The sequence below is a fragment of the Mauremys mutica genome, chromosome 2, assembly GCF_020497125.1.
Source record: "Mauremys mutica isolate MM-2020 ecotype Southern chromosome 2, ASM2049712v1, whole genome shotgun sequence".
NCBI lineage: Eukaryota > Metazoa > Chordata > Testudines > Geoemydidae > Mauremys > Mauremys mutica.
The window spans coordinates 145,073,250-145,099,989 of record NC_059073.1 but is presented as its reverse complement, the minus strand read 5'-3'; the positions used below and the strand labels follow the sequence as shown (position 1 = coordinate 145,099,989).

General features: G+C 52.1%; 1 protein-coding gene across 3 annotated transcripts in view; it reads left to right on the top strand.

Annotated features, from left to right (window-relative positions):
* The first annotated feature begins 16,697 nt into the window (after positions 1-16,697).
* Positions 16,698-26,740, top strand: part of GPAT2 (glycerol-3-phosphate acyltransferase 2, mitochondrial) — a 42,158-nt gene continuing 32,115 nt past the window's right edge. Inside the window, exons 1-3 of one of the 3 annotated variants that reach the window (XM_045004194.1) lie at positions 18,730-18,747; positions 24,017-24,070; positions 26,429-26,599. The gene's annotated coding sequence lies outside the window, so the exon portion shown is untranslated. Of the gene's footprint in view, positions 16,834-18,677; positions 18,748-24,016; positions 24,071-26,428; positions 26,600-26,740 lie in introns of those variants that run through there. The other 2 variants (XM_045004196.1, XM_045004195.1) reach the window with 2 other exon arrangements.

Genomic DNA, 26,740 nt, shown 5'->3' with positions numbered 1-26,740 from the left:
ACTTTCCATGCAAAAGAAGCACAGCCTAAGTCTTTCGTCCAATCTCTCTCTTGCCCCACGTCTCTGCAGCAGCCCGGGGACTCTGTCCGGAGCCCTTAGCACACCTGCTTTGCCCTGACAGAGGTGAAGAAACTAAACCCAGAGAGGCAAATTCTGCTCTCAGCTATGCCAGTCCAGGGCTGGGTTAGCTCCGGTGCTGCTGACAGAGCTGCTGCACTGGTGGGAAGGAGAACAGTTCTGGACTGCGCAGCCCCGCAGAGGTGCCTTCAGTAACTGGTGTCACTCTGTTGCTAATGGGAGCTGGGTGTGGTAAAAAGGAAGCCTGCCTCTGAATGATTGAGCCCTGGGTCTACACCTAGCTACGTTGCTCCGGGGTCTGAAAAATTCACCCCCTTGAGAGACACAGTTAAGCCAACCTAAGCCGTGGCGTAGACGCTGCCGGGCTGGCGGAAGAATTTTTCCATCTTCCTCTTGAGGGGGGCAAGAGCAAGTGTCTACGCCATACCGGCGTAGCTGCCGCTGTAGACTCTGTAGTGTAGACATCCCCTAAGCCAGGGGTGGCCAACCTGAGCCTGAGAAGGAGCCAGAATTTACCAGTGTACATTGCCAAAGAGCCACAGTAATACGTCAGCATAGGCGCCGACTCTGTGGGTGCTCCGGGGCTGGAGCACCCACGGAAAAAAACTGGTGGGTGCTCTGCACCCACCGGCAGCTCCCTGTGGCCCTGCCCCCCGCTCCAGTTCGCCTTCGCCTCCTCCATGAGCACGCCGCTGCGTCCTGCTTCTCCTGCCTCCCTCCCAGCGCTTGCGCCGCAAAACAGCTAATCGCGGGGCAGGGAGGGAGAGGGGAGGAGGGGGAATGCTGCGTGCTGGGGGAAGAGGCGGGGCCGGGGCGGGATTTGGGGAAGGGATCCAATAGGGGCAGGGTGGGGGTGGAGTTAGGGCAGGGACTTTGGGGATGGAGTTGAAATGGGGGCGGGGCCAGGGGTGGGGATGGAGTGGAGTCAGGGCCGGGGCGGGGAAAGGGGTAGGGGGGCGCAGGCACCCACCGGCACCGCAGAAAGTTGGCACCTATGTACGTCAGCAGCCCCGCCAATCAGCGCCCAGCACCTCCCACCCACCAGCAGCCCCGCCAATCAGCGCCCAGCACCTCCCACCCACCAGCAGCCCCGCCAATCAGTGCCTCCCCCTCCCTCCTGATCAGCTGTTTTGTGGGATGCAGGAGGCTCTGGGGGGAAGGGGAGCAAGGGCACAGCAGGCTCAGGGGAGGGGTGGAGTGGGGGCAGGGCCTGTGGCAGAGTCAGGGGTTGAGCAGTGGGTACCCCCAGCACATTGGAAAGTTGGTGCCTGTAGCTCCAGCCCTGGAGTCGGTGCCTAGACAAGCAGCCGCATGTTAACTTCTGAAAAGCCGCATGTGGCTCCGGAGCCGCAGGTTGGCCACTATGGACTGACTTACGAAAGCAATATGAGTGGGGCTCGGGGGAAAGGGAGCAAGACATGGAGATGGGGGGCGGGGCTCTAGTGTGGGCAGGGAATATAGGGTGAAAAACAGGGCAAAGTGAAAAGACACCCCACAGCGAGTGTGACAGGAGGAGAGGGGCAGAGAGACCTAGTTCTGATGGTACTTTTCACTGGTAGGTCTCCAAGCATTTTACAAAAGTGATCAATATTTTACAGATGGGGAAACTGAGGCACAGAACAGTGCAGTGACCTGCCCAAGATTACCCAGTAGGCTAACAGTGGACCCAGGAATTCAAGCCCCTTCCCATTCCCTTCCCCTAGTCTCCCACTGCCCACCGCTGCCTGGTGAGTCCCTCCACTCCACCCCCCTCTTCAGAGGTGCTTGCAGCATCCCTCCTGACCCCAGCACCCCCTCAGGGGAGAGGGGTGGAGGAGAGGAGGGATGTGGAGAGCATGAGCGGTGCGGGGGGGCCTCACAGAGGAGGGGAGGATGCCGGCAGTGGGGCAGGGGCAGGACCTGGGGTGGGGTGTGGGCGGGGCCATGGGTGGAAGAGGCGGGACAGGAAGCTGGGCTCCCCCAGGGGAAGCTTCACCCACTGCCCGTGGTTGGTGGCCTGTGCTATACAGGTGCTCAAACTAATCTAGTGGTCTCTTCTGGCCTGGAACTCCATGACCCTGTGGCTCAGAAACAGAAGGGGTTGGGGGAAGAATCGCAAATGTGTTGTTATTTAAAACCCAATGGTTTTTAAGCCAGGCTCAGGATATTTCAGGCCAGGCGTGTGACTGTTGAACACTCGCGTTGGCCGTATGGCGCTTTTGCCAGCTGAGGTTCTGACGGAACCAACCAGGCCAGCTCCAAACGTCCAACAATCATGAGTCGGGTCCCCCCGAAATCCTGAGATTGGCTTACGAGGCGTGCAGTTTTCCATAACAGTGAATGGGGTAGGGGTTTGTGTTTTATTTTTTGCCTTCTGGTTTCTGAGCCATTTCCAGATTTTTAGCCACAGCCACAAGGATGAGAAACTTACCAGCCCCCTTTGCCCCCCAAGCTGGGATTCTTACTTAATCACAGGGCTCCAGCAGCTGGAGATTTAAGAACCCCCCTCCAAATTAGCACAATTTAATTACCCTGGCAGAGAGAGTGGGATTTAAATCACAGGAGGAAATGTGGCTATAGGGTGGTTTGGCAAACCCAGATCTATTGGGTGAGGTTTGCCCAGCCCAGCAAGGGACTTCAGACTGAACCTAGTGCAGACTGACAGAGCATATTCAGTTGCAGCTAGCCAGCCTTGATCGCACTGCCAGTGGCAGAGATACCACATCCCCAGGGAATTGATAAGGGAAACAAAGGAACACAAGGAGAGCTCTTTGGTGGGCAGAGTTAAGGACAATAAGGATTTTTTTTAAAAGTACATTGGGAAGAAAAAAATCCTGACAATGGTATTGGTCCATTACTGGATGGAAATGGTAGAATTATCAATGATAATTCAGAAAAGGTGATTGGTGACCAAGGCCAATTTCAATTAGGCTGCTTGATGTTTAGCCTCTCATCCTCCCAGCTCCCTGGGAGAACTGAAATAAAGCGTGTCATTTAAGGAACCACAGAATGGAATTGTGTGTGTATGTGCTTTGAGGACAGGCTTGTATTGGGGGGGACAGACACAGAAACCATGTCCTCTCGTTCGTGGCTCAGTGCCGTGAGCCCATAATGCTCACAAGTCTTGCAAGGTCAGACCTGTGAAGAAACAGTGCGGGGGGAGGGGGAATGGGGGTTGGCAAGAGACACTCATCCTTCTCGTTCAGTCTGCCCGACCTCAAGGGAGCTGTGGCGCAGGAGTGGCAAGAGTGGCTCAGTAGGGGGCGCTGTCCCTGCTGAATGCTGACCCCCCTCAATGTCCCAGCATGGAACGAGGGGGCGCTGTTGTGCAGGGAACAAGGCAGTGGCTCAGTAGGGGGCAATCTCCTCCTTTAGTACGTGCTGACCCCACTGCCCCGGCATGGCGCTAGGGGGTGCTGTGCTGATGGAGGGGCTGTACTTTAACTGAGATTGCAAATGAAAGCTCCTTAAAAAGGCTGTGGGGATGTTTGTCAGGGTGTCAGTCCAGCCAAATTCCCAGGTATGCACTTAGGGTCTTCCTAGTTAGAATACCCTCTGCTGAACAATTAGTTCATTGCTTCCTGTCCTAAGCTGTCATGTAGCATTGCTGTGCTAATTTAATGAGCTGCTACTTTCTGTCCCAGAGGTGATTTTGTGAGGTCCAACTAATTAAATAGAATGCTGTAAGTAGTACAGTCTCTCTCATCTGTGTTAAATTGACGTATCGCTGCCCTCTGCTGGAGGGAAGCAAAACTGCTCATCTGTGTGTCATAGGCCCCTATATGGCTATTGGCTTGTGGTGATTCTCCCTTAGCTCAAGTGGATGGAGCCTGGCATACTGTAGCAGGAGGGTCTGCGTTGCATCCCTGCTCTCTCCCTGTGTTTGGAGCTGCTATGCTGTGCAGTGTAGGGATGCTTTGTTACCGTATTGTGCTTTTGCACAAAAGAACATACAGCTAGAAACAGACATAACGGCCTGTCTCGGAGACAGACATAACGGCCTGTCTCGGAGACAGCAGGCAAAAGACCTCCCAGGGGTTCATTCCAGGTGAGAGATCCCTGATACGGTGCTGTCAGGCCCATGCATTCAGCAGACACGAGTCAGACCTCAGCAATCACGAGACTGGCTTAAAATTTATGAGGGTTTTTTTTGTTTGTTTTTTTTTGGTAAAGGAGGGCTCGTTGTATTCCTCACCTGGTTTTTGAGCAGTTCTGTTGCCTTCAGGTCTCATTTTCTCTGCAACCACAAGGGCTTGAAATTTGCTTTAAAAAAAAAAAGCAAACTGAGATTCTCACGTGACTCCAGGACCTGAGGCTTTAAGAAAAAGATCAACTCCTGTGAGACTTGTGATAACCCCCTCCCCGAGAGTTGGCCCCACGCTAATGGTAGGTGAGACTTCCCCATGGGAACAAGAGGGAGATCTCCATCTGTATAAGCAGAGAGCTGTTGTTGTTGCATAAGGATGTTTCACTACACTGCATTGTAAACCCGGGTCTGTGGACTCTGTTTCTGATCCTACACTTGAGCGTCCACACTGCATTGTTACCCAGGGTTTACAATTGCTGGACCCGGGTCTCAGCTGAGCTAACATGTCCATTCTGCACTACGCAACCCTTCTGACTCAGGTGTGCGGCTTGAGCTGCGTCCACATTGCAAATGACAGGAACCACACTGGGAACCACACGCTCTGACTCACCCCTCTAGCAGAGTCCTAGGATGTGGGCCCTAAGTGCTTGCTGATCTGAGTCAGTCTGGTTTGTGTGTGGACGGAAGCAGGTCTTGGGCTCAAACCTGAGTCAGAGCCTGGGTTTAGTGTGCAGTGTAGACGTACATTGAGTGGCTTGCTTGATGCTGTGGAGCGGGGCTTGTCAGTGCTGGGCAGCAAATATTTTAAGAAGGGACTTCTGCAAAAGTTTTGTCTCTTAGCCCGGGAGTGCCAGGATTTCATGTGCCTCTAGGCTGAAATTCCATCCCACCCCTGAGTGGAGGGCCAGCACGCACTGCTTTGAGGCTCACTGAAGTCTTACCTTGCGGCATGAGTGTTCCCAACCCCTCAGTGCCTCACTCACAGAGGCTCCGAGTTTGCTGCCCTGAGGGGTCCTGATCCTGCAACACGCTGAAGCCCGTGCGCTGACTGGGGTTGCTCCTGGGTGCAGAATTAAGCAGAGGCACGGGCGTTAGCAGGATCAGCCCTCATCCCGAGCTACAGCGGCTCCTGCTTTTAGTTCTGAAGATCCCTGGTCTGACCCAGATGAGCTTTGTTACATCTGTCCCATTTGCAGGGCCGGTGCAACCATTTAGGCGACAGGGCGCTGGGATTTGGGGGGCGCCATTTTCTTTGGCAGTGACCACGGCGGCCGGATCTTCAGCTGCCCCGGTCACCACCGGCATTTAGGCGGAGGGAGCTGGGGCAGGGGAGCGTGGGGAGGGCTGCCTGCAGCAAGAAAGGATGGGGGGCAGCAGGCAGGGGAACTCCCCGCCCCAGCTCACCCCTGCGCTGCCTCCTCCTCGAGTACGCCATGGCTGCTTCACTTCTCCCGCCTCCCAGGCTTGCGGCGCCAATCAGCTTAGGTGCCGCAAGCCAGGGAGGTGGGAGAAGTGAAGCAGCGAGGGCGTGCTCGGGGTGCTCATGGGCGGAGCAGGGGTGAGCTGGGGCTGGGGGGGTGCCTTAGGGCGGAGGATGGGGGGTGGGGAGCTGCTGCAAGGGGGGCGCCTCAGGGCAGAGGGGGGGAGCTGCCATGGGGGAGGTGCCTCAGGGCGGGGGGGCGCCTCAGGGCAGGGAGGGGAACTGCTGGGGGGGGGCAAGGTGGAAGTTTCGTCTAGGGCACGAAACATCCTTACACCGGCCCTGCCCATTTGAGCCTTATTTTGAGGGCTTTGGGGGCTTTCTGCACAGGGGTAGATTTTTGGCCTGGAATCATGGGCCAGAGCATCAGGCATCAGTGATTGCAGCCGGAAGGATTTTGCACTTATCCATGGCCTGTTGTTGCTTGTCTTTCCCAGCAGGCTTCAAGGCCCTCACTGGAGGTTGCCTGGGTTAATAACTTACATTACAATAGCGCCCATTGTGCGAGGCACCGCACAGACACGCAGTGAAAGACAGGCCCTGCCCCAAAGAGCTTACGGTAAATAGACAAAGGCGGTGGAGGTGGGGAACTGAGTCACGGAGCGGGGAAGTGACTTGCCCAAGGCCACGCAGAAGAGCTCGGAGGGGAGCCCAGGTGTCCCAATTGCCCTGGCCACGCAATCACGCTGCCCCTCTTTTTCCAATTGCCAGCCCACTTGACCCTGCCGCTGGGCGTTGAGTGGATTTTCCTTTTCATTGCCGCGCTCGCCCGCCCGCCCGCTGGGGATGATTCAGCGCTGCCCACGTGGCTGGCTGGCTCTTGTGTCGCACGGCTCGTGTCTCTCCTGTCCTTTCAGCCCTTCGCTTCACAAAGGCTCTGAGTGCTGCACTGCCCAGGTGCTGAAACAATCTGCTCTTCACCAGGGAACAATGGGGGAGAGGGGCGAGGCGGGGGAACTAAAGTGGAAAGGGCATCCAGAGCAGATGTGTGTCGGCATCTGTTCAGCTAGCGCTCTTCTTTCCAGGCTCCAACGGCTGCGGGAGCTCACGGAGGATCCTTGTCTTGCCAGGGAGGGAGCCCAGGGCCTTCTCAGCCCAGCCACAATGACTGGAGGGTAGGAAGCATAAGACTACATCAGGCCTCGGCTAGCCCTGTGTTTGTCTCCAGCAGCTGCTTTGGAGCAAGGGGCAATTGGAGGGCTGCCCAGGGTCCTTGCGCTGGGGTCTTTGGATCACCCCGTGGCACCTTCCCTGGTGGGGGAGGGAGGATTGAAAGCCAGAGGAGAGTTGAGCTGAGCCCCATGGATAGAAGCTTTTCCCCCCTTTGCACTTACTGTATGGAAAAGATCCTTTCACCTGAAGGGCTTTGCAAGGGTGGGCTGGCAGCATGGCTGTTTTTTCAGAGGGGGAAACTGAGGCACAGACTTGCCCAAGGTCGCAGGGCATGCGATGGCAGAGCTGGGAATAGAATCCAGGCGTCCTGTCTCCTAGCCTCCTGCCTGAGCCATTAAACCGCATGACACTTGCACAACAGGGAATAGAACCTGATCCTCCTGCTCTAACCACTAGACTCCCCTCCCCTCCCAGGGCTGGGACTATGTCTCCAGAGACCGGTATTGTCTCCCTAATTCTTCTAAGCCATCAGCCAGTCACACAATAAAGCCCTTGGCATTTACAATGCACTAAGTCAGCTGGTTTTCCAAACATCCTGCCTCCCTCCCTCCCTCCTGCTTCTCTCTCTTCAAAGTAAATAAGTCAAACTGCTGCTTTATTTTTTGAAAGACAACTATTAAGGGATAAAAAGCTCCCAACTGCACTTAAACGAAAGCATTTCAACTCCAGCCCACAAGATGGTTAAAACATCAAGCTTTGTGAGTCAGGTGGTAAATTGCTACCTTAATTCGACGGCTTTTTGCTCCTGAATCGGAACCAGATACAATTAAAGAGAGCTCATGACTGCTCCAATTTTGTTGTTAAGACTCCCTTGTCTTTCTCTGGAGTTTCAATTTTGCAAACTATTTCGGTGACTTCCCAGTTTGGCCTTTCTCTGGAGTGGATTTAAAAATTTTTTTTTTAAATTCAGCTGCGCCGCAATACGCCATTTGCCTCAAATGAAATCATTTAAAAAATTGACTTTAATGCTTCAACTGACATGTCTTCTAATCCTGCTAGAATTAAGCAGAGCAGTTCTGTTCCCAGCGATGGCTGCTGCCTGTCTCTGCTCCATTCGCTTCTCATTCCCCTGCCCTTGCGTCAATTTGCTTAAAAAGCCTGCTACGGTTTGGGCATCTGTTACGCAGCCAACAGGGGGCAGTGTCTTCTCGTGGCTTAGAGAATGGTGGTGACTGGTGCCCGGCAGTGCTGAGTTTGTAATGAAACAGGTGCTGGGGCCTCGAGCAATTTTTTTGCTTTCGTAAGTGACGCGGCAAGCCCAGAGGTGCCGGGGCTCTGCACCGTGGAGCTGAGAGGTGCCAGCATACCTGGGTTCCTTTGCCTATTCTGCATCGCACTTGCAGTGTAAGAACATACATAAGAACAGGAAGGAGGGGAGCGAACAGAACCGGGCAATTTATCAAGCGATCCATCCCCTGTGATCCAGTGCCCTTTTCCGGCTGTCAGAGGCGGTGATCTTTGGCTCACCCACACTGAAATACTTTTGAGGATGTGGGCCTCAGAGCCCAGTTAGCATCAGGAGTGTGGTTTCTAGTGCTTGGAGCAGTGGACCGGGTGAGAGCCAGGACAGCTAGATTCTAGCCTCGACTGTGCCACTTGCTTGTTGCCAGACCCTGGGTGAGTCAAACCCACATTGTCAAAAGCGCCCTCTAATTTTGGGTGCCTTAATTTCGGGATTCCTAATTTGAGCCAACCGGGGCCTAATCTGCGGAGCTGCTGAGCAACTACCTCTGCCATTGAATTCATTGGCTGCTTAATTAGGTGCCTAACGATGGATCTGGCACCTTGAGCACCCAAAATCGGAGACATCTATTGAAGGAACTGTGGAGCAATCTCTCTGCACTTTGATCGCTCCACCTGGTAAACTGGGACAAAATATCTATTTCTTGCGGGGGGGGGGGGGCGGGAGGTTGCGCTGAGGTTTGCCAAGAGCTCAAATAGCCTGTAATGAAATCACAGATAGTTAGAGGCCAAGATTCTGGATGCCACCATGCTGTTGGGGTTTTTGTGGGGTGGGTGGAGCCTGCTTTCCCTAGGGCCGGTGCTCGGCAATTTCTGAACATTAAAGTGTCTGAGGTTGGCCCCCCAAAATCACAAATCTCTTTTGATAATCTTATATTACAATATCAATGACTAAATTCGAGTGGCCGAGTGTGTGCAATATACCAGCCCTGCAAAATCCCTTCTGTCTGGCAGGGGGACCAAATGTACTGACCCTCTGAGCCACATGCGCCAATCTTCGGAAGTTCACGAGCCGGGGCTTGGGGTTTCAGCCCCGCATGAGGCATCTGCTGGGACTGAAGCTCCGAGCTCCAGCTAGATGTACCCCAAGACCCCCCGCTCCGCCGGGAAGAAGCCAGAGGTGATGCATGGGGTGGCACGTTTTTGCCAGGGTTTGCTGGCCCCACTCCGTCACATAGTGCCACCAGGCCCTCTCCCTGCTCCGCAGCTGCTGGAGCCAGTGGCCCCTCCCAGCAGCTCCCAGCTGTTTGCCGCTGCTAATACCTGGGAGCTGCAGGGTGAGGTAAAGGGGGGGGACATGCCTGGGGGTGTGTGACTCAGGCTGTTGGAGGGGGTGTTGAATCTTTAAATGGTGCCCCCACCCCCAGCAGGGACCAGTCATCTCTGGCAGAAGCCCCTAGCCCCACCACCCTGCTGCAGGGCAGAAGCCCCAAGCCCCGCCCCCCCCATCTGGTAGGCAGAGAATGCGGAAGGGGTGAGCCGCACTTTAATGATAAAAGAGCCACAGTTTTGCTACCCCGCTAGATAGCATCCCTGATCTGCCGTTTAAAAACCAAGGGCACTGCCTTCTATTAGGTCAGGTGGGAAGGAAAAGTGTCATGTCTGTATATGAGAAGGGTGAAATTCACCACTGGGCAGAAGGCCAGCATGAAATCGAAGCACCCCTGCAACCTTGGTGCACAAAGTTTTGCATATGGGCCGGATTAGCATCTCACTGACCCCCGTGTAAATCCAGAGTTAACTCCATTGATGTCAGTGAAGTTACTCTGGATTTCCACCGGCCTATGTGAGACCAGAATCTGGCCCCGGATGGATACGTTTGTCTTTGGATTCTCCAAGCTCTTGAGCAGATTTTATTTAAAGGCCCCACAAGTGGTTATACGCTAGGCATCTATCACATCTCCAGAGTCCTGTCAGGACCATTCTTTATCCTTCCAGAGTGGGATCGAAGGCAGAGTCGCTGCTCTGGGAGCTTCAAAAGCTCTTGTTGCTCATTGATTCTTGGGGTTATTATTGGAGGGAACATGTGGTCGATGGCTGCTATTTTGGAGTTGTTTTTTCCTGCTATGTTGAGTGGGTTCTTTCTCCTTTCTGATATATTGACCAGCAGTACCTAGGAGAAGGCAAAGCAGAGTGCATTTGGTTTTGTGGTGGTGGATGTAGGGAGGTGAGATTCATAGATTTAATTCACAGGTTTTAAGGCTAGAAGGGACCTCCTGCATATCACAGGCTGGAGCATTTCAGCCTGATGCCCCTGGACTGAGCCCAGTGACCTGTGTCTGAATCAAGCCTAGCTTCCAGAAAGCCAGCCACCCTTCATGTGAAAACATAGATGGAGAATCCACCACTCCCGGCGGCGCTCCTGGCTAATCACCCTCACTGTTAAAACTTGGTGCCTTAGTTGTAATTTGAAGTTGTCTGGCTTCAACTTCCAGCCGTTGGTTCTTGTTCTGCCTTTCCCTGCTAGGTGAAGATCCTTCTGTGAGAGCCGGTGATAAGGTTATTCAGAACATTTGCCTCCCATCCAAGGATCTGCGTGTGATTAACAAATATTAGTTAATTCCACCTCACAGCCCGTCCAACCCATCGGGTGCGACCTGGGTTCAATTCCTGACTCTGCCACTGGCCGCAAGTCATGCTCTGTGACTCAGTTTCCCCATCTGTAAAATGATATTGCTTTGCAAAGCTCTTTGTGATCCACTGATGACCGGTATTAGATAGACGCTAAGTAGTAATATTAACACCTCTCTCATGAGCTAGTGAATATCATCAAATGAGACAAATCTTACATGGCTCCTGGCCCTGTAACATTTGAACACCTCACCATCTTTAATGTATTTATCCTCTCAACACCTCTGTGAGCTAGGGCTGTGTTGTTATCCCCATGTACAGATGGGGAACTGAGGTCACACGGGGAGTCTATAGCAGCCTAGTGGGCTAACCACTGGATCACATCTCCTGGGAAAGCGGAGACCCAGAAAGGTGAGCTCAAGATCGTTTAGTGAGTTTTGGTACAACCCGGGATGGAATAAAGAAGGTATCGCCTCTCAAACTCCGCCCACAATCCCAGGCCCCACCCACAATCCCAAACTAGATGGGTGTTTTTGCAAAAACTGGCCAGTGCTGAAATGATTAACATTGTTGCTATTTAAAATGTCATCAAACAGCTTCAGGATTGAAAGGACCCACACAGGAAAATAAAACTGTGGTTTTACGATGCTTAAAGAAGACCTAAAAGGCGTTTTAAAAACAATAGTAATTGGCTTGTCTTTCAACATCAGAAAATCATATTTTATCCCTTTTCCTGGAAGGATCTCTGGGCAGCTGGGTTTGACATCAAAACCAGAATTTGGGAGGGAAAGGTGGGGTTTTTTTGGAGGTTCAATCAGGCTTATCAAAACTCTGTATTTTGGGTAAGCATTATTTAACTCAAATGCTTGATAAACAGTGAGGAGGAAAGATCTCTTGGTGAAAGATTTGCCAGCCCAACTGCTTGAATGGAGGGCTGAGAAAGATTTATCTCTGGCAAAAATAGAGACGGTGGAACCTGCTATTTCTCGAAGGTCAAACAAAAGCAAGCAGGACGATTGTAAACTCTTTGGAGCAGAGGCTGTCTTTGCGTTACAAGCGGGTACAGTGCCGAGCACGGTGCAGCCCCAATCCTGACTGGTGCCTCAAGGTGCTACAGTGATAGAACGCGAATAATCAACTATCTCAGGCCTGGGACAAAAGAGGGCAGAAGCTCAATGTTCTTTTCCTGGAACAGGTCTCCTTTAGCTGAAAGGATGCCTTGCAAACAGCCACGGAGTGCTACAGACAGGAAAAAGGAAATGTCCTCGTCTCGGAGAAACCGCTCACCTGGAACCAACACCTGAGTTCTCAGCCCAGGTATTATAGAGAGGTTTGGGCTTTCATTCAATCAAGTCCAGCGAAGCCTTTTAATGATCGGATTAGCACTTTCCTATTTTCTGAGTCAGTAGCTCCAGCGCCTGGATCCAGAAATTAACAAAATTGGAAGAGGCTGTGCCTCTCTGAACTAATTAATATCTAGCACTCCAGCGAGCACACCTCTGGGATTGTCTGGGCGCCGTGACGGTGCTCCCTAGACCGCAGCTCCCGGCGACGGAGTGGGGAGCTGCACCTGTGAGCCCCCCCTAACTCCCTGTGTGCACTTCTTCCCTGCGTCACGCCGTTGGGGCATTGATGAAGGCTTCCGGAGATGGGGCCGTTAATTAGAGTACATCGGGATCCCTGCCCCCGAAAAAGCGCAACAAAAATGAATATATTTTCATTTTCCTCTAATTTTTTTGAAATGTTTCAAGATTTTGTCCAACCTCCCCCCCCACCCCAATTCTTAGCTTAAACCCCAGAACATTTAGATCCCCGCCCCCGGCCAAATTTGACAAAATAATTTTCCATAAAAATTTCCATTTTGTCCAAAAAGCCACATTCCATTATAGTGAAAACCGTTTGGACAGGACATTTTCGACCAGTTCTGCCCTTAGCCTCGCCGTGCCTCAGTTTCCCTGGTGTAAAAACCCAGGTCAGGTTTGCGAGACTCATCTACTGATTCTTTGTAAAGTGCTTTGAGGTCTTGGGAGGGAAGGAGCCGTGTCATTTTCCAACTGGGAGGCTGAGCGGACGATATTCACTGGGAAAAAATTAACTGAGAAGCAACAAGGATGGAATTAGTAAGACAGACATCCGCATGGACGTTGTGGAGTGGAGCGGTTTAGCGCCAGGAGCCTGGGGACTGACCGGTCGGATCAGACTTGCAGGGAGAAACGCACTCAAGAACTGATTGTGCCCTGGAGAAACGTATCGGAATGCTTGAGAATTGGAGCAAAGGGGACGCTCCCAGCCTGAACGCGGGGCTCTGACCCAGGGGGACTGCAAAATTGCTGGAAACGGATGCCATGTGAAGGATCGTCTTGAATTAACCATGGAGAGGGAGTGTCATGAGGGCAGGAGAGAGAGAGAGGTGGGGTGACGCTGTGATTGTCACCTGTGGAAAGAAAGTTCTGAAAGAAGCAGGGGATGGAGAGAAGGAAGTGGAGAGAATGAGAGAAGAAAAAGAAAGAGAGAGAGACACAGTACGTGCCTTTGGACATTCAGTTCCCTTCATGCGAGGACCAAGGCCTCCTTGTTAAACACTAGCCTGCCAGTGTAACTAACCCCAGTGCAGCCAGTGAGGGGCACCCCAGGGAGCTGGTCTGGGGGGTGACCAAGGGTTTGTCTACACAAAGACTTAGTGTGCAGTAAGCTGAGGTGGAAAAGGGCCTTTGATGTACAGCTCCGAGCGTGCTATGGAACAGACGCTGAGCCATAGCAGGGTCCGCACCGCCGCCTAGCATGCGGGCAGGCTACTGCGCTTTTCCTAGCGTGCGCCCTTGCAAGCTGAAGTGGCTGCTCGGCCGGGCAGGGCTCGTCCCGCTCGCCCCTTCAGCCGGCTGGGGCGGGAGTGGCTATGGAGGCAGCACACTCAGTCCTCTAATGGGAAGGAGCGTCTCCCGTCGCATCTCAATGTCCCCCTCTCCTAGCGATGCTCTGAGTGGTACTGAAGCGCTGGGCCAGCACTTGAGGAAGACAGAGGAAAGACTCCCATTGACTTCAGTGGCCTGTGAACCGGGCAGCGGGCAGGCCACTCCGGTGAGGAGCCCAGGAGGTGGTTTCTCAGTATGTCTCCCTGCGTCAGCTGGGGCAGGGTGTTGGAAAGCGACGGGGGCAGGCTCCGGGGCCTTCTCTCTCCCAGCGCAGGGTGCCGTTCATTCCTGTTTTAAGCCCAACTGGACTCTCAGCTTGTTCTTTCTCTTGAAACAAATGAGATTTATTTGAATCTCGCAGCTCGAGAATAGGGGCCCTGGGAGCTGGGTGAGAATCACGAGCCCCTTCTACTGCTGGGGAAACTGAGGCACAGAGCGAGGATGTGACTTGCCCAAGACCATGCAGAAGAACAGTGGCAGAGCCAGGAATAAATGTCCTAGGACCAAGCCCCAATCATTGTTCCTGTGACCACACAGCCTCTCTGTTTGCCATTTGCTGTCCCTTGCCCCCCCTCAAGAGCTGTCCTGGCTTCCCTGAAGGTCCATCACCAATCCCAAAGTCAGCAATGCTGCAGGGTCGGGCTTCAACCATCAACCATCCTCTGGGTCCACCAACCCCACCATCTAGCTTGTGTGGTACCTGTCAGTGACAAGTCAAGCTGATGGCACTGGGGGTCGGATTCTGCGCTCGCTCACGCTGGGGCGCATCAGAAATGACTACCCCAAAATGTTGCCTGGTGCAATTCACCCCCTGTGTAAAAGGCCCGCACCGAATTTGTGCCCCACTGAAGCCCGTACGCTAGATGACAAGTGTATTCGAGAGGCAGTGTGAGCCAAGGAAGGTGAGTGGGATGGGGAGGCTGGAGACCTACTCTGCCACTGACTTACCATGTGACCTTGGCTCTGTTGCCCGGTGATCAAATGAGACATTAGTGGTGTATATAGGCTCTGTGCTGGGGTGAATGCCATCTTCCTTGAGAGCAGAATCAGGTCTCCTGCCGACAGGGCCGGCCCTAGACCAAATGGTGCCCAGGCAAGGAGCGTCTTCATTTGTTAAACTTTTGAAGAACTTACAAGCGGTCGCCTGCCCCTAAATCCAGCCCAGCCTGTAGATCCTTCTAGCCTGGACCCTTTCTGCTCGGTGTTCCTTCTCCGTGTGTTCAGAACCCACTCCTGCTTCTCTCCTCTCCCCATTACTGCTAGACTGGTGCAGCAGGGGCCGCCTTTGCTATATGTCAAACCGGTGCGTGCTTGTAGCGGGCTGGGGCAAGAAGCCTGGGCTGATTGGGGAAGGGAGGCTCAGCTGGCACCTGTAAGAGGCAGTGAGCCAGAGGCCCAGGCAGTCTCCCTTGGGCTGTAGAGGGAGAAGGGCCTGGCTGCAGGAGCTAGAGACAGGGTACCTGAGTGGAGCAGGGCTGGGGAGCTCCAGCCTGGAAAGTCCCAGGCTGCGGCCTAGCACAAGGCCAACAGGCACTGGGGGTTGCAGAGGGCAGCCTAAGGGTAGGCCAAGGCAGCAGGTCCAAACCCAACCTTGCCAGTGATGAGTGGCTGATACTGCAGTCTGCCCCAGAGCGTGGGAGCTAGACAATGACTGGCAGTAGCCGTATACTGAGGTGAGGTGGGGATAGTGGGTGGGGGTTCCCTGGGGAGGTGAGACCCTGAGAGAAAGGGGTAACTGTCAGGGGGCAGCGCCCCAGCTAACAGGGCACCAGGTCCGAGAGGGACACGGGGGCCAAGTAGTAGCAGGACACCGGCCTGCAGAGGGTGCTCTGGAGAGCTAATTCCTGGAACACCAGCAGGAGGTGCTGCAGGGATGAGCCCTACACCCTTACAGTGCTGTTCTCCTTCATTTACTTGTCTGCACCATTTCACTGCCTCTGAAAATGAAGAACTCTTCCTGTCAGCGCAAATGCTCAGGGTATTTATCCTCACGACAGCCTGCTAGCAGCGCTGTGGTCAAGGCCCCGGCAGCGCTGAAAATATCCAGTTTCCAGACGTCTTTCACTGTGCCATAATAATTTGTTCCACTTTGAAACTTGGCATAGAAAGTCACTGCGTTGTGCTTTTCTCCTGAAAACCAGCACATTTTGGGAGGGGAACCAACAACAAATAGTTTGGGCCATTTTTATGCTGATGACAAAACGTATGGATGTGTTCTGAACAATTAGGGGTTTTTTTTGTGCTTGTATCAGTAAAAATGAACAAACCAACCCGTGCTGATGTCGTTGGGAGTTCTGAATGATTATTTTTTGTGCTTGTATCAGTAAAAAAAACAAAAAACCCAAAAGGTCATTTTTATATACAGAACAGCATTGGAGCTGTGTTTTTCTCTAATTGCCTGTTGTCTGGGCCAAACAAACTGAAAGAAGCCAAAATATTGATGATAGAAAAGGCTCCGTTGCACAAGTTTGTCATTTCTTCTAAGAGTTTTAGTGCACACTTTAATTTGTTGTATTGGGCCCTGGTTGGGTACAGGAAGCGAAGCTGAGTTGATTGAAAAATGCTGTTTCATCAAAGCAGAATCTGTTTCAGTGAAGTTTGAGATGGAGACAGAGACTTCTTCCTTCATAAAGTACATTAACTGCTTTACAGAGGGTGATTTCTAAAGTTAGTTAGTTCTGTTTGCCAGGAGCTGGGAATGGGCGACAGGGGATGGATCACTTGGTGATTCCCTGTTCAGTTTGTTCCCTCTGGGGCACCTGCCATTGGCCACTGTCAGAGGACAGGACATTGGGCTAGATGGACCTTTGGTCTGACCCAGTCTGGCTGCTCTTAGTGTTCTGCGCAGATTTCACTGCAGTACTGTAATTAGGAGGATATTGCAAAACTAGCTTGTAAATTCTCTGGGACAGGGACTGGCTTGTGAATAAATATTTATACCACACTTAGAAGAACAGAGCCCTTATCTCTGATGGGGCTCTCTCAGCACTTTCGTAATGCAAATAATATTAAGCTTAATTAATGTGGTTTGTAAAGGCCTCTGAGTGCCTGAAGTGAAAGTTACCCTAGCGGATCAGTATTGTTTATTAGTATGGGCTGCACCTGTGAAACTGTTTGTGTGACGTGCGTGTTAGAGTCTTCCTTTAAATGGGGCTCCTTGAAAATCTCTACCTGAATAGCCCCATGGTGTAACATGTTCCCCAAGATTGGTAACATACAACCAAGGCCCAAATCCTTCAAGGCCTTCAGGCTCTGAACAGTGAAATCAGTGGAAGTTGGGACCTTTTAAGGATCTGGGCCCACGAGAGGAGGTAAAAACACACTTAACAATGGTGTTGCCCCTAGATGGGGAAACCGAGGCAGGCAAATGGCAAATGGCAAAATTCCTTGCCCAATCTAACCAATCACCCCGATTAGACAATCCCTTCCTGCAAACCAGGAGGGGGAAAACCCCTCCCCTCCCCTCCGTCCTTCCTTCCTTGGGGGGGAACAAGAGATCTGAAAATATTTCGCTTCTTCCCTCCATAATCCAGCTCCTGCCCAGATCCCTAGTGCTGGGCTGGGCACCACGCAGGCAGCTGAGAGCCTCCCAGCGCTGAATCGGGGCCAGGAGCTGACTCGGGATAGCCCAGGATCCCGCCGGCGGGGGTGTTGGGGGGGCGGGACCGAGCGTGCTCCGGGGCTGGAGGCTGCAGCTGCTGCGGGTCCCGGGCGGCCGCGCATGTGGGGGCGGCGGCGGCGGCTGGAGCGGGGCCTGGGTGAGCGCACGCCGGGGTCGGGCCGCTGCCATCGGCTCGGGTGGGTCCCTGCCAGCGGGGAAACAGGCACCAGCCCCCGCACGGTCCCCCACCCGCTCCAGGCCATATACTGTGTATGGGACCCCGAGCCCCGCCCCGTGCACGGGACCCCCTGGCCCCCCGCTCCCTCCCTGCCCCACTGAACCCCGCCCCGTGCATGGCCCCCTGCCCCTCCGGGCCATGTAGTGTGTATGGGACCCCCTGTACCTCCCCCCCGTGCATGGCCCCCTCCCTACCCCCCCCAGCCCCACCCCGTGCATGGGACCCCCTGGTCCCCCGCTCCCTCCCTGCGCCTCCGAGCCCTGCCCTGTGCATGGCCCCCTGCTCCCTCCCTGCCATGTAGTGTGCATGGGACCCCCTGTACCTCCCCCCGTGCATGGCCCCCTCCCCGCCCCCCCTGAGCCCCACCCCGTGCATGGGACTCCCTGTCCCCCCTCCGTGCCCTATCATGCCCCCTCCCTGCTCCATCGGGCCCTGCCCTGGACATGGGCTCCATGCCCTATCGGGCCCTGCCTGCCCCACTGGGCAACATACTGTGCATGGAACCCCCTGCCCCCTCCCCAGTCCCACTGGGCCATGTGCAGTGCCTGGGACCCCTCCCCTGCTCTGCCAAGCCACATACAGTGTCTGAGACCCCTTTCCCCCTCCCCTACACCCCCTGCTCTTCACCAGGTCATATATTCCATAGGGCTCTGTTTGTTAGTGTGATGAGTCCAGCCTGCTGCCTAGGACTCAGGGGCTGTGTAAGCGTATAATAGTGTTGCTTGACTCTGGGCTACACCTTCAAATTGGATCAGCCTCGCTACATCGCTGTGGGCTGTGCAGAATTTTGAAGAATTATTCTGTTGACCTAGGTACCGGCTCTTGGAGAGGATGGAAAACCCCCTTCCATTGATGTGGGAAGCATCTATGGTATAGCTGTGCCATAGATGTAGACACACTTAGATTGTCTGCTTCGGGGGGCAGGGACCACCCTTTTGTTCTGTGTTTGTACAGGGCCTTGCACGGTGAGGTCATGGGCCGTGACTGAGCTGCCAGTCGTTACTGCAGTACACGTAATCATACTATTTCTTTGTATGCCAAAGTGTTAAGGAAAATAACGGGCGTCTGTAAAGCTGCTTCTGTGCTATTTCCAAATCCCTTAGCCTCTATCGTTCCTGAATCGGATCCTTTCAAACGAGGCGAACTCTGCGTTCCTCTGAAAGGGCCTTAGCACGGGGTGTACGAACCCTGTGTGGCGGCTGAACAGAGACGCGGTTTTTCAGAGATCGGAGTGCCATGAAAATTCATGTTCTTAAACTCAGCCTTACGCTTACTTCACTGATCTAACCACCCGTCCTGCTACCCTCTCCCCAGCTCTGCGCTTGAATAACTGAAAAATGGCCGAAAGCGTCCAAAATAAGGTGCCATTCATGCAAACACTTACACGTATGTATTATTATTAGTTGTTATTTATATTGTCCAGCACCCAGGAGCCTCGGTCATGGCCCAGATCGCTGTAAAAATAAGCAGGAGAAATTTTAGACCCCAAATCATTTTTTTTTTCTGGGAAGCAAGTTCTAAGCTATTGAAAATAGAGATTTGACACAGAAAGCGGTTTCCTTCCCGACTTTAAAGGGACACAATCAGATTAAAATCGTCGTTGTTTGTTTTTGTATTACAGTTATACAAAGCCCTAACTGAGAACTGGCCCCATTTTACTAGGATGTTGTACACGCACACATCAAGAGACTGAAGAAGTTCAATAAGACAGACCCAGGGCGGGAGGGGAAACTGAGGCAAGAGAGGATACATGACTTGCCCAATCCTTCTGCCTTCCAAAAATGTTATAACCAATGTCCTATCCTGTGTTATAAATAGTAACAAATTCTTACAAAGAAACCACTTGGAGTATTTAATCTACATTTCATTTTTCAGGTTGTTACCTTTTTTTATTCTTTTGCATGTTAGTCAGTTTGGACAATAGGTTCTCCTTTGTTTCTGGCTGATTTTTGCTTTCTGACTCCCATGTGCTAGCACAATGCTGCAGTGTTTGGGCTGCAGACACTGCAGCGGGAATGCTTCAATCAAAATTCTTCTCAATGGATTTGTTTATATTCAATTTTATTGAACTATTTCGCTAAGTGAGCATGTTTCTTGGGGATTTTCTCCCATTTCTTTTTTTATTTATTATTATTTACATTTTTGTATCTATTGGGCTGGTGAGAGGTTTCTTTCTTCCTCCCTTTAATAAATTGTGCTTTGATGTTAAAAAAGGTGCTAGCAAAATCATTGGCCAAAAGGGGAAAGTGTATGAGGCCAAAACTCTTCCACATTTTGATGTCTGATTTTCAGACTCGGGTGCCTTAAAATGAGGTATTCAGACCCTATTTAGACCCTAGTTCTGCAATTGACAATGTGCTGGCAGATTGCTTCCTCTGCATGGAACTCTGCAGAAGACAGGGGTCTGTCCACATGTACATTATAGGACTGGGGTCTTGAATGAATAGATAAGAGTCTTAACCTACCTTGCATTGAAACTGAAGGGAGTCCAGTATCTCTGAAATCAGGCCACTTATTTTGCAACCTAAGACCCTGATCCTGCAAAGTAGTAAGCACATGCTTAATTTTATGCCCTGTGAGTAGCCCCATTGAAGCCAGCTGCCATCGGGCTGTGTTGCCTAGCGAGAACTTGCAATACTTAGAATCTGTTCCTGGCTCTACCAGTGGCCTGCTGGGTGACCTTGGGGAAGTCACGTCGCCTCCCCGTGCCTCAGTTTCCCCATCTGTCGCTGGGGGATAATGGTACTGACCTCTTTTGTAAAGCACTTTGAGATCCGTGGATGAAAAGCATTATAGACGAGCTGGGTACTATTATTTACAGGACTGGGGTGCTAAAATAGAGCTGGAGATGCCTAGCTTTAGGTACACATATTTGAAAATCAAGTATCAGAGGGGTAGCCGTGTTAGTCTGGATCTGTAAAAGCAGCAAAGAATCCTGTGGCACCTTATAGACTAACAGACGAAGTGGGTATTCACCCATGAAAGCTCATGCTCCAAAACGTCTGTTAGTCTATAAGGTGCCACAGGATTCTTTGCTGATATTTAAAAATATTGATCTGTTGTAGTTAGATGACTTAGTGCTTGTTGAATTATTTCCTGTTGTCAGCCATGCTGTGTTGTCCCCAAAAAAGGAGCTTTTCACTTGTAATCAATCTTTATGTATTCTTAAGGCATGGCTTTATGCCCAGAAAGCAGTTTTTGCTTTCTGTAGTCTTTGTTAACCAGTTATTTGCCAAAGTAGCGCTATCCTGCTGCAAGTGTACTTAGGACCCATACCCGCGAAAGTCCATTCTTTACAAGATTGCTATCCCAAATCCAAATGGCCAGGTTATGACCCTGTGTCAGATTGCTTTGACCAAAGCTTGGCTAATGGTTCCTCTCTGGCTCCCCAGACTATATTGACTAAAAGCGTAGCTAATTGGTTTGACTACATTCATAGTTCATTATTAAAAATGTTCAAGAGACCAAATCGCCAAACGTAGGCAAACTTATTGTCTAGAGATAAAACAGTACAATACAAAAAGCAGACGTACCCTCTGCCTGCGAAGCAATTCTTATCTTGCAGCATGTTCCCCTGACCCAAAAGGCGTGCTTCTGAAATGTGCATTTAAACTAGCTATATTTATAATATGGTTTTACAAGGTACGTCACGAAAACCCAACCCACCGCTTTGTAGCATTTCCTTAACTGGTAGTTTTATTCTGTATTTTTCTGATCTTCATTTTGAATGCTACATTCCGAAGCAGTTGCCCGTGTCGGTACCTGTATTAAGATATAGAACAAATTGTGTCTTGACTTTGGCAGATTTCATATTTGCTAGCTCCAAAGCTGACTTCAGCTTTGCAAAACGCTCTGGGATACTTAGCCTAAGTGAATAGGAGTAAGCAGAAGACCATGCAAATCTGTGCTGCCATTTATCTGTAATGTAATGTGTAATACATATTCATATGGTGTGCAGTACCTAGAGCAAACACACATTGGCTAACAGATTCAAACAGTTCCTACCGATGTTAAATTGCTGTGGCGCTATCTTGCCCCCAAGTCTAAATGTTGCATTGACAGTCTCAAGAATCCCTTTATAGAGCTGTTACTGAGATGCTGTATTACAGGCAGAGTTTTATTGACTTTTGGAGGAATGTCAGATATGCTCCAGCTGGCGTGAGTTGGCGCGAGGTGTGAGTTGGATGCAGCCGTCACTGGGTGAAATGTTATAGCCGGGGTTATGCAGGAGGTCAGATTAGATGATTGTAAAGGTCCTTCTAGCCTTGAAATCTGACTCTTAAGTCTCTGGTATGCATGATTTGGGGCATTGTCTAGTACTATTTGGGAACACGGGTAAAACACAGGTGCCATTTAGCGTGGAATAATAGGTTTCCCAGCATAGTTGCTTTTACTGGGATGTTAGGAAGGAGGTGACGTACCCGGCTGCTTGGGAGAGGCCTGAGAAATGTCGTGAAAGACACTAAACACTGAGAATTTAAGCCGTAGCGCCTTACGGATATTCAGAGAGACAGATTTTGCAGAAGCAGCAACGGGGAGTCAGGGGGGACTTAAATCTTTCCCTTATGGGCAAAATCATCTGGGGGGTGATCCAGTTATAATCCTTTTTCCCCAGACTAACCTCTATCCACTGAACTGCCCCATGCTCAGCAGATGGTCTGGGAAGATTCAGCAGTGGGATTACTGGCCTGCTCAGGAGCGGAGCTGCACTGTATGTCAGTTCTATCTCCTTGTGCGCTGAGGGCTCGGCTGGTGGGTTTAGCTTCAGCGGTGGTGGTGTTTTTCATGCAAATGCTGGATGATGATCTCCGGACTCCTAGGAATCGATATGAAGGGATTGAATATTTTGTGATTTGCATTGCAGGTGTGCGTTGAGCTGCAGGAGAGGAAAGATGGTCCATTGGGTAGGGTGCTAGCCTGGGACTTGATTTGGGTTTGAACCCCGACTCCGCCACAGACTTCCTGTGTAGCCTCTCTGGGCCTCACTTCCCCTTCTGTACAATGGGGCTACCAGCCCTGCCCTGCTTCACAGAGGTGGGGGAGAATTGTTATGTTAGAACGTGAGGCACTCAGCTGTTAAGTAATGGGAGCCACATACGTACCTGGGCACTGAGCAGAACCCCAGTGTGCTAAGCACGGTACTAACGTAGAGCAAAAACGTCCTTTGTATTATAGTAGCGCTAGAGATCAGGGCCCCCAGGTGCTGTACATTCACACAGCGAGAGACTGCCCCAGAGGCCTTAGAGTCTCGAGACAAAAGGTGGGTGGGGAAACTGAGGCAGGGAGGGGGATGTGACTTGCTCAAAGTCACCGGCAGAGCTGGGATTAGAACCTGGGTCTCCTGACTCCCAGTCCAGTGCTCTGTCCCCTAGGTATCCCCGCCTCTTCAAATAGATGGCTTAAACTAATGGATGATACTAAGGAATCTCTCCAAGCCTGTCTAAGTTCTTCCATGGTCCCGTCTCTGTAGTATCTGAGCATCTCACATACATAAATGGGGTTGCTCTGCTAACACTCCCTGTGGGCTAAGAAAGTGTTCTCCCTGTTTGTGCAGGGGGGGAACTGAGGCACAGAGAGACCGAGGGCCATATTTTCAGAGACACCGAGCACCCGCAGCTCCCCTTAACTGCAGCTAGCTCGGCATATCTGAGAATCAAGGCCTAAGGTGATTTGCCCAAGATCACGCATGCGGTCAGAGGCAGAGCTGGGAGCTTCCCGCCCGCCCCCAATTCCCACAGATCTACAGCCTGATTCTGCAGTCTGGTGCTGTACAGATCTCTTGGCAGGGACTGCGAATTCTTCACCTTGTTTTCATTTTAAATGTTTCATTTCTGGGAGCAATTATGCAGCTTTGTGCAAGCACGCCTTGCTTGTCAGCTCAATAAGGACAAAGAACATATGTTAGATCGTGGGCTGCTTGCATGGATCTTCCACAGTGTAGTGTGCATATAGCATCGCAGTTGCGGTTTGCAAGGTGGTGGGACAGCTGTCCTGTCTGTGTGTGTGTTGTAGGGGAAGAAGCGAATAACAGAAGGCGTTGTTGTCTGCATGATAGTAATAGCATAACAAGGGGCTTTTGCTTAAACCAGTGTTTTCCAAAATGAGAGCACAAAGGAGACTCTCGGGGGTGTATGGACAGACCTCTCCATTGTTCTCCAGGGTTTCAACTTTTTTTTTTTTAAAGTAAGTCTCTAGTTTTTACACTTGAGATGGAAATCCTCAAGGTGTGAACTGAGTGTAACTGATACAGAGATGCCTGCCTGAATTTGCAGAGAGCCTGAAACCATTGCTCAGATGTGCGAACTGCCCCATTTGTTCCAGAGGGGACTGACTCCGATGTCAATGATGATGTGTAAGAAAGGACAGCATGAAGATTTATGCCAGTGGTTCCCCGGGGGGGGACGTGAGAGGGTTGCAAGTGGGATGTGATTGGGTTTCATTTCCTTGTTTGGGGCATGGGGAGGACTCAGTTTTCAAAAGTTTGGGAAATACTGGGTTAAACCCCAGGGTCTGAACCTGGGTGGCCCAACAAGTTAGAATAGGGGGTGACCACCCTATCTTTTTGTGGCTAGATGGGGGAGGGTAGTCCTGGAAGTTTTGTTACAGAAGGAAAAGGGTGTGTGTGTGTGAAACTTTTTTTTTTCTTTTGTAACAGAGCAACTGTATGTTAAAGGACAAGACCCACGGATATTTTTAAAAATCATTTTGAGTGAGTACGCCCCTGCGCCAGATTCTACCCTTGGAGACTTCTGCCTTTTGACTCCCAGGGATTCCTCTTGATTTGCACCTGGGGTAACAGAAAGCAGAAGACGGGGGGTCCAAAGGGTGCAAAGCACAAGGGGTGCAAATGTGAGCAAATAGGACTTGTTTCCACACAGAGGCCAGGCAGGGGTAGAATCTGGGACTCTAAGCTTGGAACTTACAAAGTGTGTGTGTGGGAGAGAATGTTTCAGAAAGTGATGAGCCTGTCTGAACAGGGGCTGAGAATGGAAACTCTTATGCCGCATTAACTCTGGGCACCGGTGCAGAGCATTCATGCTGCGATACCACGTGCTTCCCGTGGCTGGCTGGCTGGCAGGAGCCCTTGCTACTGTTTGAGGAAGCAGAATTCTGTCTTTTTACTGGGGAGGCAGCTTGGAATTAGCCACGCGGGAATCTGGCCTGGACACTGGAGTTAACACCCTGGGACCCATGACCCCAAATAACCATGTTCTGTTTTAGGGTATCACAGTAGCCCGTTGCTGAGATCCACTAAGACATGGCCTCCTTGTGCTAGGCACTGCCTGTTCGCGGAGTGAGAAACCGTCCCCGCCCCCGAAGAGTTCGTGCTCCAGATAAACAAGGCCAGGGAAGGTTTATTCATCTCCTGGCCTAGCCCAGGTCTCCTGCATCCCCCTTCAGTGCCCCGGCCACAGGACCTTCCCTCCGCTCTTCAAGCCCTTTGTGGGCATTAGAAAAAGAGGCTGTGATGCCCCGTTGGTGCTAGAGAAGGAGCCTCTTTGCCCTTCTGTCCAGCTCTGCTCCCTGATTGCTTTGCTAAACACCAGCAGGTGCTGTCAGCAGCCAGAACAAATGGGACTTGGAGGGAGTTCAGAGCCAAGCTGCAAATGCAGTGATTAAGGGGCTGGCGGGATTGACTTAAGGGTGGTGGTGCTGGTGGGGGGATTATCCCCTACCGGCGCCTGGCTTTGGAGGAGTGCAAACACCAAGAAGGGGTGGGTGCTTAGGGTGTGTAACCCGTAGGAGGGATGGGATGGAGCTAGCAATGGGGAGTGTCTGTTAAGCTGTGAAGTTGTATCCCAAGGGGCGGGGTGGCATCTCTTAAGAGCTAGGAAAATATCCTAAAGGGGAAACTTGCTCTCCTTGTGTTTGACTCTGTATTCTAGGTATGGGAGCGCTATTGTACATGCCCTGAAGAGCTTACTGTCTACATAGGCAAAGCATAAGGAGAAACTGAGGCACGGCTTGGGGAAGTGACTTGGCCAAGGCCGTACAATGCATCAGTGGCAGAGCTGGGGATAGAGACCAGGTGTTCCCCGTCTCAGTCCATCCTCCTGCCTGCTGGGCCGCCCTCTCTTTGTCCTGCCCTTATGTTCCATGGGGTTGGCTTTGGTTGGTGGAGCTGAGCACGGGCTGGGACGCAGCGCGGGGCAGGCTCCCTGCCTCTGTGCTCCAGTTGCCGTTGGCTGGAGACGCAGTTTCCTGGTAGAGATTGGCGTCTCCGTGTGAGAGCGAGCAGGGCGTGGGAGGGAGAAGTCAATTGTAATGATATTGGAGCTGAATTACAAGGAGAATAAACTCTTCTCCTCAGGGCTTTGGGCGCATTGGCTGCTGGGGTTTTTTTTCCTCTCTGTGCAGTAGACGAGCTGCAGAACAATTGATTTCTCAGCCGAGGAGTTAGCCTTTCCCCTCGAGAGGTCTCCGGTTGTGAAAGGAGTTTTCCTTTCACGGGGGATCTGCGGCCCAGCCTTGCCCATCTCCGGCTAAGACCATCTCCCAGGCAGTGCGCCAGAGAGTGCCGCGAATTCAGAGGCTCGAGCCTCCATGTGTGGGGGGAGTATGGAGTTGGTGTGATTGCTCGTGCTTGATGGTCTACCTGCAACGGCCACTTAGGGCCATTGTAGGGGTCCCTTGTACAATCCCCCTCTTCACCATAGAGACCTCCGCCTTCCTGGCCTTAATGCGCCCTTGGCCAAGGCGTGGTTTGCCTCCCTCTGAAGCATTAGGCGTTGGCCACAGGATTTGGCCAGGCCATTTCATGGACAGCAAAATGTTCATTCCAGGCGATCTCTTCCTGCCTGAGCAGCGCCTGGGTGGCTCTATAGGTTGCAGGCCCACAGTGTCTGAGAGCAGGGCAGTGCTGTTTGTACAGATGGGAAGCTGAGGCACGGATCTAAATGACTCACTCGAGGTCCCCCAGGGCCTCTGTAGCAGAGCTGGCATCCCAGAGTAGCAACCGAACTGCTGGGCTGCCCTTCCTCTCGGTGGTGCTTTGGGTGGTGAGATTTCTCCGGGTGCCTCCTTGTCTCTCACCCCAGCTGGTGCCCTCTCGTCTGTGACTTTACAGCTCCCGTCTGCACGCTGTCCTCCGCGGACGCTGCTGCTTGTCCCACTGGGCCGCTGGTCCGAAGAGCCCGCACCAACCTGTGCTTTGAGATCAGGGCAAGCCGTGGCTCTGACCCAGCGGGACGCCGCCGCCCGCATCCTGCTGGCTGAGGAGAAGGTGCTCCAGAGAAAAGTATGTGATCCCTTGGCGGGAGGGTACCCCGGTAGTGGCACCGCTCTCCCTGCCGAGGCGGGAGGGAGCTGTGACCCGGAGGAGGGGGATAAAGGACACTGAGTGTCACCCCCGTGTATTCAGATGGGACTGGCACTTGGG